General features: G+C 45.9%; 1 protein-coding gene across 1 annotated transcript in view; it reads right to left on the bottom strand.

Annotated features, from left to right (window-relative positions):
- The window catches only part of LOC125638200 (inverted formin-2-like), a 51821-nt gene extending 35303 nt beyond the window's left edge, over nt 1–16518 (bottom strand). The window contains exon 1 of the mRNA XM_048853654.2: nt 15992–16518. The gene's annotated coding sequence lies outside the window, so the exon portion shown is untranslated. The remainder of the gene's footprint in view (nt 1–15991) is intronic.
- Nucleotides 16519–17281: the final 763 nt, after the last annotated feature.

Raw genomic sequence — 17281 nt, 5'->3', positions numbered from 1 at the left:
AAATGTACCTGCTCTCTGAGCAGTAATTATGGTAAGCTTTGGTAATTTAATTCAATCACTGCTGTGTGAAATGGAGAGATTTTAATGTTGCTTTAAGCAAAAAGCCCAGTGAATCCTTAACTATGGCAGTGATTCTCAAAGCCGGTACCCCGCTTGTTCAGGGAAAGCCCCTGGCGGGCCAGGCCGGTTTGTTTACCTGCCGCGTCCACAGGTTCGGCCAATCACGGCTCCCACTGGCTGCGGTTCACCACTCCAGGCCAATGGGGGCTGCAGAAAGCGGCATGGGCCGAAGGACGTGCTGGCCGCCCTTCCCGCAGCCCCTATTGGCCTGGAGCGGTGAACCGTGGCCAGTGGGAGCCGCGATCGGCCAAACCTGCAGACGCGGCAGGTAAACAAACCGGCCCGGCCCGCCAGGGGCTTTCCCTGAACAAGCGGCGGACCGGCTTTGAGAACCACTGAACTATGGCATCTTCACTGCTGCCTCCATAATTTACTGTATTGTCTGGTTACACAATGGATACATGAAATGAAATAAACTAATTAAATATAAATAAGTCAATTTTGCCTTTAAAAATTGGATTATTCTGAATTCTAGCAATCAGTGTCGTCTTGCAACTGTAGATTTACGTGACTAATCAGCACCATCCAAGTGGTTCAGACTGTTCTTGTAGGCTGAGTGCTAAGAATTTTAGAAACTAGATGCACAGCACATTGCCAGCTGGCACAGGCCCAATAACTCAGCAAATGCAGCAGCAGTGTTCTGTTTGGGTGATTTAGGCAGAAGACTCACCTGCTGTAAAATACTGGAAGAGACTAGCGCCAGAGAGTTATAGAAGTAATATTTCTCTCCATAACCCTCTCCGTGGTAAGCTACCCAGTCCTTAGTAATGGCACAGGAATGTTAGTCACTGGGTCTCTTAAGCTGTAAGCCAGGTCAGACTGAGTCAGTACTTGTTTAAGAGAGTTCTAGGGAAAAGCTATAGGGTGTTGCAAGAAGTAACCTTGGTGCTGGGCTATCACCAGCAGGAGAGTGAATTTGTGTGGGGGGGTGGAAGGTGAGAAAACCTGGATTTGTGCTGGAAATGGCCCACCTGATGATCACTTTAGATAAGCTATTACCAGCAGGACAGTGGGGTGGGAGGAGGTATTGTTTCATATTCTCTGTGTATATATAAAGTCTGCTGCAGTTTCCACGGTATGCATCCGATGAAGTGAGCTGTAGCTCACGAAAGCTCATGCTCAAATAAATTGGTTAGTCTCTAAGGTGCCACAAGTACTCCTTTTCTTTTTGCGAATACAGACTAACACGGCTGTTACTCTGAAACTTGGTGCTTCAGGAGATGGTCAGGTCTTCCCTCTGACTGAGCGCTGAACCAATGCCTCAGCAATCAGAGCCAGCCATGGTACTAGAGGAGCTATTTAAATTAAGTGTCCTCTCTCCAAATGTGCATGGAGAGGAAACTGAGGGGGTACAACTCCTTCTAACTGCAAAGAAGGGAAGGAACATGGTTTCCTTGGCACAGTGCCTACTTGCAAAGAGGCAGGAAACTCCTTAGAGTAGTTGGTTGGGTGACAGATGGGGAACGGCCTATGAGGCAATAGTGATGATGGGGTATTTCCTAGGTTTGATATCTGGCTATCTAAAATCAGTCTGGTTTGTTTCTTCATTTATGAACAATGCATAAGGCTATGATTTTGTCATGGATATTTTTTAGTAAAAGTCAGGGATACGTCATGGCTAATAAACAAAAATTTACGGATGCCGTGACCTGTCTCAGACTTTTACTAAAAACATCCCTGACAAAATGGGGTCCAGCACCCTGCCCCACGGCATGCAGCGGCTGGGAGCTATAGCCCCTCTCTCAACCCTGCCCAGTGGTTGGGAGCTAGGGGGATCCCCCCCTGCCCGCGGGAGCTGGCGGGGGGAGCCTGCCGTCTACAGTGGCTGGGGAGCTCCAGGATCCCCCTGCAGAGGATGGGAGCTGCGGGGAAGGGGCCTGCTGCCCGTGGCGACTGGAAAGCTCTTGGGTCCCCTGGGAGCTGGGGGAGGATCTGGTGGCTGGGCTGCTGCAGGGACCCAATGTCACAGAGGTCTCTAGAAGTCACGAATTCCATGACTCCCGCAACCTCCATGACATAACTGTAGCCTTAACAATGCATTCTGAACACATAAGGAATAGGAAGTCTCAAGGAGGAACACATAGGGCTGTAAAGCCACCTCCTGTGCCACCTCCTGAATCTCTCTACCTACTTTCACTTCCCTAGTTCCCTTGGAGATGAAAACCATGAAAAGCAAGGAGATTCCGACCTCTGGATGTGTTTGTACCTTGGTAACACTACAGCCCTCTCCTCCTCACAACTATTTCTCCTACCACCTTTGCGTAAAATATACTCTGTATGTATGGAACGTTGTAAGAACAAATTTGGAAAATTCTTTATCTGATGGATAATTAGGACTAGCTGCAGTGGCTTTACTGCTGCCAGAACGTGCGTGCTTCTTGGCGGAGGTTTTCTATTTAATGTCTGCTTTAAATGTGATACATAGTTAAAAATATCAGCATTTTTTTTAACTAGAAAAACGTTGTGAGATAAGACATCCTGTTTTCAGGAGGGTACATGCAGCAGTACAGAAGGATCTTCTGCTTCAGTGCAACACTTTGGGCTTTGTTCAGCTTGGAATGGAGATTACAAAAGTATCCAGAAAAAACAGCATCAGTGGTTGCATATAGAGTGATGAACACAGTAATCCTAATATAGACGGGAAACATTTACAAATTATTTTCAAACAGATATGCTTATGCCAATTACTAATGCCAATACAGAGAACCAGTGGGGTAGTGCTGGTATTTATTATTTATTTATTCTGAATACATATATATTACATCCAAAATTTTCTGTGCCCAATTTGAGAAGCCTCAGTCCTGATTTTTCAGAGTATTTAGCATTATATGGCACTTTAAATGTTCAAAAAACAGCTTCCACTGACTTCAGTTGCAGTTGTGAGGACTCAGCACTTCTGTACATCAGACCCCTGGAGTCTCAAGTTAGGTACCCAGGAAATGAAGAACACGCTGTTAGTGGCTACCTGTGAAAAGTTTGGTTCAAGTGAGCTGCCCAGCATTACACAGGAGTGGCTGAGGTAGTGACAGAATCTAATTCTGCAGGACAGCATTCAACTGCTTAAATAAACCATGAGACCATCCTCTTTTCTGTTCTTTCAATCCCCTTTCTCACTCACTACACACTTTCCAACTATTCCAAGAAATGAGACTGGGTCCTACAGACCACAGCCTCCTTCATTGCACAATCCTGATTTATCCCCAGGCATGTCCATCCTGTGCACTAAATGAGGCAGGGATCCTCTGGAAAAAATGGTATGTGATCATGTAACTAAAGACTGTATCACAATGCACAGGCAACCTTAATTCTGGGATTTCATAGGCATGTGCTGACAGCAGAGGAACCGTTGAGCTCAGCAGTCTTGGGTTCTATTCCAGGTAGGGTGACCAGATAGCAAGTGTGAAAAATCAGGACGGGGGTGGGTGGTAATAGCAGCCCATATAAAAAAAGCCCCAAATATCCCTATAAAATCGGGACATCTGGTCACCCTAGGTTCTGGAAGAGATTATTCGCTAGTGGTCACAGATCCTTCTGCCCCGCCACCTCTGGCCTATGCTTGTCCTACTCCTGTTACTTCCCCGACCCCTGGGCTCCTTGTCCCAGTCTCGTTGCCTAGCCAGTCTGTCTCCCACTCTGGGCTGCCCATTTGAGTCCCGGTTTTCCTCTCACCCAGTGCCCTGTCCTACTTTCCATCTCTGGGCAACTCATCCTGGTCTGTCCTCCTTGTACCAGTCTCCTGGCCCACTCGTCAGTTCAAGTCCCTTCCTCCAGATTTCTCCTCAGATCTCAGTCCCCTCCACCCTCAACTCCCAGGTCCAGTCTCCATGTCCAGCCAGTTCCAGTCTTTCCCTATCTCAGTTCCTCATCTGATCTTAGCTTCTCATCACTCCCTATGGTCCAGGTCTTTTCCCTCTGCATCTGAGTCACGCTATTCTTCCTCCACCACATAGTCTGCGCCCAGCATGGGAGTTATTGTGAGCACAGGAAAAGCAGTCTCCCTGTTTACAGTTCCAGTGCCCAATACCACAGCAGCTGGGAGGTGCAAATTGCAAGGGAAGTCCTGCTTGGCTCCTGCAGCCCTAGGTTGGCGGATGCTCAGTGCAGACTGAATCTCCAGAGATCTTAGCTTCGAAACTCTAACTAGTTTCTAATGAGTGTGTGCGATCTGAGATTTGCAAAGGCTTATAGCTTGCCCAAATTTGGTCCCTTTTCCCTGGGATCTAAAAAAGGCACATGCTTGGCACCAAGCAATAGTCCTACCAAATTTCAAGCCTCTGCTCAAAACCATGAAGGGGCTAAAGCTTCTCAAAGAAACAGCTATACAATCCATCCCATCATCCAGATCATTAATGAAGATGTTGAACAAAACCGGCCCCAGGACCGACCCCGGGGCACTACACTTGATATCAGCTGCTAACAAGACATCGAGCCATTGATCACTACCCGTTGAACCAGCTTTCTATCCACCTTATAGTCCATTCATCCAATCCATACTTTAACTTGCTGGCAAGAATACTGTGGGAGACCATAACAAAATCTTTGCTAAAGTCAAGGTATATCCCGTCCACCACTTTCCCCATATACACAGAGCCAGTTATCTCATCATAGAAGGCAATCAGGTTGGTCAGGCATGACTTGCCCTTGGTGAATCCATGTTGATTGTTCCTGATCACCTTCCTCGTGTCCAAGTGCTTCAAAACGGATTCCTTGAGGACCTGCTCCATGATTTTTCCAGTGACTGAGGTAAGACTGACCGGTCTGTAGTTCCCCGGATTCTGCTTCTTCCCTTTTTTAAAGATGGGTACTATATTTGCCTTTTTCCAATTGTCCGGGACCTTCCCGATTGCCAACGAGTTTTCAGAGATAATGGCCAATGGCTCTGCAAACACATCAGCCAACTCCCTCAGCACTCTTGGATACATTGTATCCGGCCCCATGGACTTGTGCATGTCCAGCTTTTCTAAATAGTCCTTAACCTGTTCTTTCACCACTAAGGGCTGCTCACCTCCTCCCCATACTGTGCTGCCCTGTGCAGCAGTCTGGGAGCTGACGTTGTCTGTGAAGACCGAGGCAAAAAAAGCACTGAGTATGTCAGATTTTTCCACATCATCTGTCACTAGGTTGCCTCCCCCATTCAGTAAGGGTCCCACACTTTCACTTTCTTGTCTTACTATGTGTTTAAATAGAACCTAACAAAATGGGGCCCTGATCCTGCTAGGGCATTCTGGGTGCTGCTGTAACATGAACAATTAATAATAATGTTACTTTGGCGTAACAAAATGGGCTTTTCTGTTAGAGCTGGCCAAATTATTTACTGTGAATAAATTATCCAAGGTATCCCTTTGTTGTGTTTACAACTTGTTTGCAAGCCAATCCAGCTTTCTTGCTAACGTGTGCATGAGTATTCACCAAAGAGTCTGGTGGAAGAATTTTCAGGCTACAGGTTGTTTAAGGATTGTTCACTTTTTTTTCATGCTACTTTTGGTGTGTGATTTGAAACCTAAATCACATGGTATTATTCCTGCCCCCTGACTGGAAGCCTGAAACTTCTCAAACAAAGTGAATGGCAGGTGGAGGATAAAGAATATAAAGCTAATACAAAATAAAATTTCTGTCTTGCAGGAAATTGTGATGTTTTGACATTCGTTTTCTTCCTGAATCTGGATGACAAGTCTAAATATCAAAACATTGTTCAGAAAAAATTTGATTCAGAAATATTGAAATGTTTCATTTTGAGTTAGGTTGACACTCATTTCTCAGTCTGCCTCAGCCACCGTGGTACCTTATGGGAGATGTAGTTCTTGGCCTCTCCTGTATCCCTTTTTCTCTATGGGCCCTACTCTTGGCTGGACTACATCTCCCATGATGCACCTAAGTTTCTCCCTGTGCCTGAACTGCTGCTGTGCCTCATGGAAGATAGAGATTCATTTTAATTTTACCAACAGAAAATTCCACTAAAATTGATCTTCTCAAGCAGAAAGTTTTGATGTTAATGAAACTGCATTTTTCGATGGAAAATGTTTAATTCAAAACTTTTGGACCAGTCCTACTCTTGTATGTGCACAAATACAAGATGGATATTCACACAAGAAGATGGACATTCATACAGAGAATAGCCACTTCCCAAACATCCGTGGGAACAAAAAATATTTGTATGGATGTTCACAAATGAATGGGGCAAAAACAGGGCTCAACCAAACAGCCACTCACAATTTGAATGAATATTTATGGGCATTACATTGAACCAGGTCAGTTGGTTATTTTACACAGCAAGTGGCCTAATTACACACACCCGATATGTACTCACCCCCTATTCAAACAAAACTAACCTTAGCTGGGATTTCCATAACACACCCACTCTTTCAAGTGACTGGATCCTTTCTCTCTTCCACACACTTTATTGCTTGCAGCAGGGTTGTAGCGTGTTGGTCCCAGGATATTGGGGAGACAAGGTGGCTGAGGTAATATCTGTTATTGGAGCAACTTCTGCTGACGAAAGAGACAAGCTATTGAGTTTACACAGACCTGAAGAACAGCTCTGTGTAAGCTCAAAAGCTTGTCTCTTTCACTAGCAGAAGTTGGTCCAATAAAAGTTATTATCTCCCTCACCTTACAATCTGTGGCTGTGCCTCTCTATTGTACTTTATTGGAAGCTTTGTTTGCATACAAACATTATGAGGAATTGCTACTGAGCATGTTCAATCACTAATTTTAAAAGTTAAGAATCTGAGCTGTTTAAAATCATTTCTTGTATAAGGTAGAAAAGGGGCTTAGTGTGCTTAGAAACTAATCCCCTCCAGAAATGCTTTTAAATTTAATCCAATTACTTTCTCTAGAGCAGTGGTTCCCAAACTGGTTCCGCCGCTTGTGCAGGGAAAGCCCCTGGTGGGCTGGGCCGGTTTGTTTACCTGCCGCATCCGCAGGTTCAGCCGATCGCGGCTCCCAGTGGCCGCGGTTCGCTGCTCCAGGCCAATGGGAGCTGCTGGAAGCCACGGCCGCAGGTTCGGCCCATCGTGGCTCCCAGTGGCCGCGGTTTGCTGCTCCGCAAACCGTGGCTACTGGGAGCCACGATCGGTTGAACCTGCGGCTGCAGCAGGTAAACAAACCGGCCCGGCCCACCAGGGGCTTTCCCCGCACAAGCGGCGGAACCAGTTTGGGAACCACTGCTCTAGAGCCATATAGAAAAGTTTGAAGCCAGTTTAAAAAACTTATTCATGTTGCAGTTCTGTAATTCTAAAACATCTTGGCCAATTTTAACCTTTCCATTGCTCTGCTCCAGAATTTGTACCAATGAGGTATCAATTATTTCAGACATCAGTTTTGGGGGCCTAGAATTGTGTTTCTCAAACCTTTTATTTTCAAATCTAGTCCAATGTCTTGTAATTGAAGTGATAGACAGGGTGGATTGAAAGCAAAGTGTTTTATGAGTAATTTTTATGTTCCTGCTTGTAGCAAAACGCCTTTGCTATAAAGATTGTTTAAAGTTATATACGGTGTGTTTCCATTAGTAGTAATAATGTCTTGCTCTTCCATAGTGCTTTCTATGCAAGGATCTCAAGAACTTCATAAACAGTTTGCTGGCATTAAGTTTTATTTTACTCTGTCTTTCCAAATAAATAGAAAAGTGGGTTAAGTTACCTGGGCCAGATCCTCAGCTGGTGTAAACAAGCAAAGCTCCACTGAAGTTTAAAAAGCTGCACCACTTTACACCAGCTTAGGAGCTGTCTCTCACTGCCTGGCCTAATACATAGAAGACACTAGACTTGTCCAATATCTTTAAATGAATAAATAAAATGACATTTTTTATTAAAGCAGTCCAGCTCTACACATATGAACTGCTCCAATGCTTTCTTATGAGTGCACCCAGAACAACAGTTTGAGGCTTGCAGACTTCCTAATCAATCTGAGAAAGTGTAACCAATTTGGCCAGGTAATAGAGCTCCTTTCATTCTCCTAGGGCAGGGGTTCTCAACCTTTTCCTTCTGAGGCCTCTCCAACATGCTATAAAAACTCCACGGCCCACCTGTGTCATAGCAACTGGGTTTCTGCATATAAAAACCAGAGCTGGCGTTAAGGGGTAGCAAGCAGGGCAATTGCCTGGGGCCCCATGCCACAGGGGCCCCCACGAAGCTACATTGGTCAGACTTCAGCTTCAGCCCCGGGTGGCAGGGCTCAGGGACTTGGGCTTCAGCCCCATGTGGTGGGGCTTTGGCTTTCTGCTCTGGGCCTCATCGAGTCTAATGCTGGCCCTGCGTGGAGACCCCCCGAAACCTGCTCAAGGTCCGCTAGGGGGCCCCGGATCCCTGGTTGAGAACCACTGTCTTAGGGTACGTCTGCACTGCAATTAGACACCCACGGCTGGCCCGAGCCAACTGACTCAGGCTAGTGGGGCTTGAGTTAAGGGGTTGTTTAATCGCTGGAGCCCAGAATCTAGGACCCTGCAAGGTGGGAGGATCCCAGAACCCAGGCTGCAGCCCAAGCCCAATAGTCTACACCACAATTAAGTAACCTTGCAGCCTGAGCCCGGCAAGCCCGAGTCAGCTGGCACTGGCCAGCCATGGGTGTCTAACTGCAGTGTAAACATACCTTTATAGACCTTGTGGGGCACATTTAGCATTCAGTTACAGTAGTGTAAATCCAATGTAACTCCAATATCTAGATAGGAATAACAGTAACATTTGAGAAGAGTAGAATTTGTCCCCAGGCTTTCAAAAGCAGCAAGTGCTCTTCAGAGATGGATAAACACTAAACAGCTCACAAATACTGGACATTATGTTCTGCAGTTTGGAGTCCCGTTGTTCAGTGGGATCAGGTTTTGACCCTTAGGAAATCAATGTAATAGAGAGAAATTGAGTAATTCAACCTTGCTACTTATAGAAACTGCAACTGAATGAGCTAAAAGCCACATTTCCCTAATTAAAATGGAGAGAAATGATTTAGCTATTTCTAGTCTATAACATTAGGTGTATTTATTCCTGCAGTTTAGCCAAGGGGAAGGTTTGATTCTGTGCCCAACAGTGCATTAGCTCACACGAACAAGGCAAGTCAATGTTTGCTTCACAATATCTTAGTGAATCACTAAAATCCTGTAAAAATATTGCAATCTACTTTTCTTTCTCCCAACAAGCTTTTTATTCCCACTATGTCTACATTCTAGATATGGCTGAAACTTAAACCAATGATTTCCAAAGTTTTTAATGGCAGAAGTAATTAATCTAATTGATGGAGTGACTCATTTTTGTCAGCCATTTTTGATCTAAGAATACACAAAAGGCGCAGATTGTAGAGCATTTGCAATGGCGAACAATTACACTCACAAACAGCCCTCCGGAAATCAATAGCTCTACTTATGGATGTGCTCAGCAATATGAGCAAAAGCTCCACAATCTGGCCCAGAAAGCTGGAATCTCTGGATATTTTATGTAGCAGCTATAATTTATGAACAGCGGGACGGACCTCAGTGCAGTTTTGGGCTGCAGCATTATATCTTGGCTGAAAAACACAATCTGCATCTTCTAGACTGAAAACACTTTGAGGCAGAGATTGTCTTTTTGTTATCTTGATTCTGTCCCCAGCACAATGGGCTCCTGGCCATGACTAATCACTAAACAGTGTTAAATTAGATTGGTGGAGTTAGATGTGTGGAAGTCTTATGGAGTTAGCTACCACCCCAAAAGCCTGCATTTTAAAATACAAATGGTGACAGACAATGGCAGGCACCTCTCTAGAAGACTCAATTAATTCAGGGAAGTTTTATGGCCTGTGTTATACAGGAGGCCAGATTAGATTATTATAGTGGTCGCTCATGGCTTTATAGTCCATGAAGGGCTGTGTCACATTACTGAAGAAACATCAGAAAAGTACAGTTCGTTGACTGGCTCTTATACTGAGGTTTTGCGTGAGAAACTAAGGTGGGGGTGGGAGTTGTGGGGTATGATTAAATAAACATGGTGGATACTGCCATTGGAGAACAGGAGAGCCATGCTTACAGAAGAGAAAGCTACTGACAACTGAAAGCAAAATAAATTCTCATAATTTACTGGGGGGGACCAAGTAGATAACAGTTCACAGAGATGAAATAGTGATCTGGGAAGCAGATGCAAGGCAAAGTATCTGGGAGTATCCTGGCCTTCTGGAAGATAAAATTTTGGTCTGGAACAGGTAGGGAAAGAAGCCTGATTCTCCAATGCCCTGCACCTTCTGTAGTCATTCACACCTGTGAAAAATGGGTGTAAAATGCTACCCAATCAGGGCTTGTCTATACACAGTGGTGCACTGGTTCAATTTAAGGTATGATTTTAAATTAATGTAATTAAACCAGTGCAAAAGCTGTGTGGACACTAATTTTGCTGTAATCCAGAATTTTTGTGGTTTACCTTAAATTGATTATGAAGATTAAACTGAACTGAAATAAAACACTCTTAACCTGAAATAAGAGTGTCCACACAGGGGTTTGCACCAGTTTAACTAATCCAGTTGAATTAAACAAGGTCAAGTTGGTGTGTACACAAGGCCTCAGAATGGTAGCTTTTTACTGCTGCTATGCATGACCACACAAAGGCAATGGAAAATTAGGCCCTTGGGTGTTGAACTATAGAAGAAAATCTATTTACAAAACTAAGCTACCTTGTATTAGATAAGCCTGTGCTTCCATCTGGAGGCCCTAAGAACGGATGGTGCAAACATCTTCGAAAGAAAATACAACACATCCCTTTTTGGGCTGGATGTGCATGACTTAACAGAAGAGAATGCCATCCAAACGGATAAGCAGAAGACAGCTTGCAGATAGATAAAACCAATGTGGAATAAGAAGCACAGAGAGAGCTGCCTTGTTAAAAATAATGTAGTTTAATTGCCAGTGATTGGACTGTAACGAAGTTATGTCCCAGCTATATCAAGACAAACAGACCCGGCTCAGCTAAGTTAAAAACGATGTCATCTTCATTCATTTTGTTGGACAGCTGTGAGGGCTGGGGCGTCTCTGCACAGCCTTGTATTGATAACAGTGCAGAGACACAAGGCTGCACGTAAACTCAGGAGCTCAGCGAAGGAATGTGCTTCAAGCAGGCCTGGGCTCGCCTTGGTGAACATCCTTTAGGAAGATGCCACTTGTTCTGCTAGTGTGCTAGGAAGGCTAGTACAAAGAGGCGGGTATGATGGCCCCACCTCCTCCCTGGCCCCTTGGAAGTGGCATATATTCCTGGGAGTACAGGAAAGGATTAGTTCCTGTGCTGCTCTGGCCACAGGTTCTACCAAGGAAGGAAGTCTACTTCCATCCCTTCTTACCCATTGTGACCTGTGCAAGGGCTGGGGACAGTCTTGCTCAGTATATCGAGCATCCTGCATTGCACGGGATGGAGCTGGACTGCATTCTGCCCAACTCTCCTCTCGTGACTTCTATCCTTGGGCTTTGATGTCCTGGCTCACTAAAACATGGTTCAGCTTTCCAAGCCAGAGACACTAAAGTGAGCAAAACCACTGTGGCGCTCGGATGCTTTGAGGTACTTATTGTTGCCCCTTCTCCTGACCCCAGTCTCCTGTTCTGATAACAGCATTGCCCCTCTGCCAAGCAGTAGCAGATATCTAGGGCCTTTCAGGTTGGCTTCCCAGTGGAGGAGAAAATCAAAGAAGTGACATCTGGATATCTTCTAAGTGTAACTGTAACTGCTTTATTTACACATATATCAGACTTTCCCTTTTATATTCCTCTCTTTCAGGAATCTCATCCCAACACCAATGCCCAGTTCTCAGGGAACAATTCTACCTGAAGAACGGACTCGAGTCTAATCCAGGTTATTGGGCTCAGTACAAGGGTGAATGAGTGGGCCTTAAGTGTCTGTGATGTACAGGAGGTCAGAGTAGGTGGTCTTGTGATCCTTTCTGGCCTTAAACTCCATGGCCATGTCTACATCATGGGTGCTACAGCCACACAGCTACAATGCTGCAAGTATACCGCTGTAGCACCTTAGTGTAGACTCTTTCTACAGCGATAGAAGGAGTTTTTCAGTCGATGCAGGAACTCCACCTCCCTGAGCGGAAGTAGCTAGGTTGACAGAAGAATTCTTCCATAGACCTAACTGTGTCTCCACCAGGGAGTAGGCTGGCTTAATGACGGCACTCAGCGGTGTTAATTTTTCACATCCCAAAGCACCATACCTATCTCAACCTAACTTTAAGTGTAGACCAGGCCTATGACTCTAATTGTATGCCAAGGCAGAGAACAAACTCTCCGTCTCCTGGCACAGAACAACTGCCATAACTATAACTATAGTGAGCAGAACCATACTTGGGATCTTTTCAACTCCAAAATCTGACAGATCTACAGCTGCTTATTGTTAAACTGGATTATTCCTAGTCTAATGTCTCTTTTGAAGGCAGCTCTCACTTTTAAGGCGGTTTTAACATTTTGGGTGAAATCCTGATCCCACTGAAGTCAATGACAAAACTCCATTTGACTTCAATGGAGCCAGGATTTTATCATTTGGGTCCAATTCCTGCCCAGTATAATTCCATTGACTTTGTTGTCAGGCCCTTTATTCATTCACAGCTTTCCTAAGGTCATTTTAAGTATATCATGAAATCCTATGTTTTCATTTATTTCTGACTTCACTATTTTGAAGCATTTTGAAATGTCAGGTAAGATGCCAGGCTGTTGGAAATAGCTGAACTTGGAAACAATATTGATCATTATGTCAAATCGAAAAATTATCATACTGCTAATCAACAAAGACCCCTCTGACTTTAAACTTTCTGTGGGAATAAAAGACTATGCTGACAAATCACAACCAATATTCAGCTGCCACATTATACAACTAGTTACTTTCAACTGCAATAACTCTTTATATGCATACGCTGTGACTCAACAGCACATGAATACAGACACCCTCTTTGTACTTATTTCCACATTCAGTTCCATAAAATTGGCTACCCATCCAAGCTGTCGACATCTGGAAGCAATTACAAAATTTGTCTGTTATACAGCAGTCACTTTCCCAGGGAAAACAGACAGTGCCCAGCCTCTGATTAGAAAGTTTAGTTGCTTGGCTAAGGCACAGAACTATTCAGTGCATTTCTTTTGCAAGGTTCTTTTAATTGTTCCTTCCTTCGTATTCTTCCAGCACAGCTCCTAAACTGGAACTACCAGAACATTGTGTCAGAGCCCACGCCCAAATCCACAGCAGAACTAACAGAAACAATGCCAGCTAAATTAACTATAATCAAGGATGATAGTCTAAATCTCAACCTTTGATTTGATCTAATCGTTTATGTAAGTATTTGCATGGCCCTTTACACGGTAGTACATGAGTGCCTCCCAAGTATCTTAAAAAGATAAATGTTTGCAAAATCCATGTTGTACTTTGTGCTTTCAGTGTTCATTTTTCACCTTATAAGACAAAGTCAATGTTGGGAGCACAGTACTTATAAGCATCCCTATAATAATCTGTTGTACGTATGTGATTCCATAAAACAGGTAAATAAACCTGAGTTCTGGTTCTAGCTGGGAATTAGAGACTCCTAATAAAGTGTGCTGTGAAAATGACTAGAAAATACTTTGATAACGTTTTAAGAGTTAAGTGGTGAGCCCCATGCCACGGCAAAGTCAGAATAGTGTTAAATCACATTGTAAGACTACAGCTAGAATTTACAATATATTTAACATTTTTACTCAATCAAGTAAAAAGTATCAAGATCATAAATGTAAAAAAGCATGGATAATTCCTAGGGCTCTGTGGTATGTCAACACTGCAATAAATCACCTGTGGCTGGCCCATGTCAGCTAACTTGGGCTGGCGTGGGCGGGAGGGCTTGGGCTGCAGGGCTATAAAATTGCACTGTAGTCATTTGGGCTCAGGCTGGAGGTTGGGCTCTGGGACTTTCCCCCCTAGCATGGTCCCAGAGTTGAACGGCATCTCAGATAATTACATTCGGCCTCCTAAAACATCAGGCCAGCTTTAACTGGATAAGTTGTTTATTCCTGATGTATAGTTATCAACAGCTCCCATCTTCTCCTGCAGACAGGGCTCCATTATATAGCAGTGGGAGAAATCCTTCATCTATTATCCTATACACAATGGTCATGTGAGACTTCAAAATTAACACTTGTAAAGTGAGATCCTTTGATGAGAGTCTGATAGAACTATCCATTTATTACAAGACAGAAATAACTTTTCAGGTATCTTGATAAATTTCTGCATACCATATTTTCTAGGTCTTATTTGACAGCACCTACATTTCCTCTGCATAATGGAAAATCAAGTCAACAAGGATCAAATAGGGTTGAGTCCGACTATTGAGAAACAGAAGTTAAAGTCCAGGCAAATGCAGTAGGCTAAATTCATTCTTAGTGTAACTCCACTCACTTCAGTTCAGTTCCTTTACACCAGGCTTGAATTTGGCCAACAGTCTGACCCCTGAGTACGGTGCAAGCTACATAATATTCTGTTTGATGTGCTTCTCAAATTGGGGTTTGCCCACCCAGAGGAGTTGCCATGTCAGATCATTTGGCATGTATGTATGCTGAGTCCAAGGAACCTGGGCAAGAACTGTGTGTCTCATAAAATGGGTACAGTGCTGGGAATTAGAACCTCAGGCAGGATTTGGAGAGTTTCTCCTGCCTGAGACTATAGCCAGGATGCCAGGAGAGCTCCTAGATTTTCCTCATGGCTCTGGAACTCATCTGAGGTTGTTGATGCGCTGATTAGGTTATCCCTTCACAGCATTGCTAGGATGTCAGCGAAAATGCTCTCTGGGAAATGGCAGTGGGTGTGTGCACCTGTGTGCACACAGGAATGGGTGGGGTAAGATATGGGGAAGCCTTGCTGAAAAATGCCAGACAGGATACTCTCCTTCAAAATGACAGGTTTCAGAGTAGCAGCCGTGTTAGTCTGTATTCGCAAAAAGAAAAGGAGTACTTGTGGCACCTTAGAGTCTAACAAATTTATTTGAGCATAAGCTGCATCCGATGAAGTGAGCTGTAGCTCACGAAAGCTTATGCTCAAATAAATTTGTTAGTCTCTAAGGTGCCACACGTCCTCCTTTTCTTTTTTCCTTCAAAAGCAATTTTTAAAAGCATGTAGTTGATGTGGTATGTCTCTAGATCTAGCACAGCAAGCAGAAGTAGAAACTTCCCCATACTCCACTACCAATGTGCCTCACCCTCAGCCAGAAGGACTGCATCTTTCAGAGAGAGCATATCGGTTAGTTTATAGGTCAATTTAGCTGTTATTCTAAGTAAATTATGATAATATTTTAAAGCATGTAATTACACTATAGCCCATCACAGCTAATGAAGGCATTTGTAAGGGGCAGATGCTGACATTTTAACCTAAAATCAGTGGGACCCCAGCAGAGTAAGAGTAGGGTGTCAGAATCTGGCCTTTTATATAGTAATATTTTACAAAACATACCTACAAAACACCCCTGCCATACACATTCAAGTCTAAAAATACTGGTTTTTCTTACCATATTTCTGCTAAAAAGCAGCCTAGGATTGAAGGTACAGACTAGCTCTCAATCCGATATTTTTTTTTTTTTTTTTTTGGGCGCACCGCCGTGAATTAAGGTGGATGGGCCAGCCCAGATTTTGTTACCCTCCACTCTGAAATTCTTTGCATAGCGGAGTCGGAGACAATCAGATCTTTCACAATTCTTTTAAAGGAAAAACAAATTCCTCCAGCTGAATGCAGCGGGCTTTGCTGCAGGGGACCCTGTTCTCTACCGAACGCGTGCGGAGCTCGCCTGCCTCCGCCCAGAAACGATTCTGCAGCCCCGGGCTCTTGAGAAATCAAAAGCCACCACTGACACTTTCTTGCCGCCCCCTGACTCCCGCAGCAGCCCCCCAGGGTCAGTGGGAAAGAGAGGATGGTCTTACCCAGCTCTCCCTGCGCTTGTTTTTCTCTCCTTCACAGGCAGCTGCTGCTGGCAGGCGGGGCAGCAAAGATCATCCTCTCCCTGCTTCCAGTGCGTGCCCGGGAGGGACCCGCTGGCGGGCGCGGGGCAGGTCCGGACAGGCAGCCCCAGCCCAGCTGGTCCCCGGCGCTGTGCAGGCGGCGATCGGCTCCTGTCACTGCCCAGCGTCTCACGTGGAGGAGCCGCACCCCGCCCCGCTCTCCCCCTGCCGATCGGCCCCCGGCCCCCATGCTGGGCGGGTCCTGCTCGCCGGGCAGCTCCGGAGGCTTGTGTGCAGGGAGCGCCGGGTCCCAGGCACCGCCCAGCCAGGGCCGCGGCTCCCCAGCAGCCCCCGGGCAGCCGTTCCCTGCCCTGCGGCAAAACGGCAGGGGCCCCGCAGCAGCAGGGGGAGGAGAGACCTGGGCCCCCACCCCCCGGCCCGTACCTGGGATGGGGGGTGAAGGGGAAGGGAGATGCTAGAAGAGGAAGGGAGGGTGGGTGAGGGCGAAGTGTGAGGGTGGAAGGGGACGGGAGGGAGGGAGGGAGGGTGATGGGGAAGGGAGATGGTGGGAGGGGAGGGTGGATGAAGGGGAAGGGAGATGATGGAAGGGAGGGGAGGGGAAGGAGGCGGATGGGGAAGGGAGATGGGAGGGAGAGGAGGGTGGATGAGGGTGGAAGGAGGAGGGTGGATGAAGGGGAAGGGAGATGGTGGAAGGGAGGGGAGGGGAAGGAGGCTGATGGGGAAGGGAGATGTGGGAGGGGAGAGGAGGGTGGGTGAGGGTGAAGGGAGATGGTGGAAGAGGAATGGAGGGTGGGTGAGGGTGAAGGGAGACGGTGGAAGGAGGAGGGTGGATGAAGGGGAAGGGAGATGGTGGAAGGAAGGGGAGGGGAGGGAGGGTGATGGGGAAGGGAGATGGTGGGAGGGGAGAAGAGTGTGGGTGAGGGTGGAAGGAGGAGGGTGGATGAAGGGGAAGGGAGATGATGGAAGGAAGGGGAGGGGAAGGAGGCTGATGGGGAAGGGAGATATGGGAGGGGAGAGGAGGGTGGGTGAGGGTGGAAGGGGAGGGTGGAAGGAGGAGGGTGGATGAAGGAGAAGGGAGATGATGGAAGGAAGGGGAGGGGAAGGAGGCTGATGGGGAAGGGAGATGTGGGAGGGGAGAGGAGGGTGGGTGAGGGTGAAGGGAGGTGGTGGAAGAGGAATGGAGGGTGGTGAGGGTGAAGGGAGATGGTGGAAGGAGGAGGGTGGATGAAGGGGAAGGGAGATGGAAGAGGA

Source organism: Caretta caretta, chromosome 6, assembly GCF_965140235.1.
Source record: "Caretta caretta isolate rCarCar2 chromosome 6, rCarCar1.hap1, whole genome shotgun sequence".
Taxonomy (NCBI): Eukaryota; Metazoa; Chordata; order Testudines; family Cheloniidae; genus Caretta; species Caretta caretta.
Note: the sequence above shows the minus strand (reverse complement) of the source record. Positions and strands in the feature narration are given on the sequence as shown.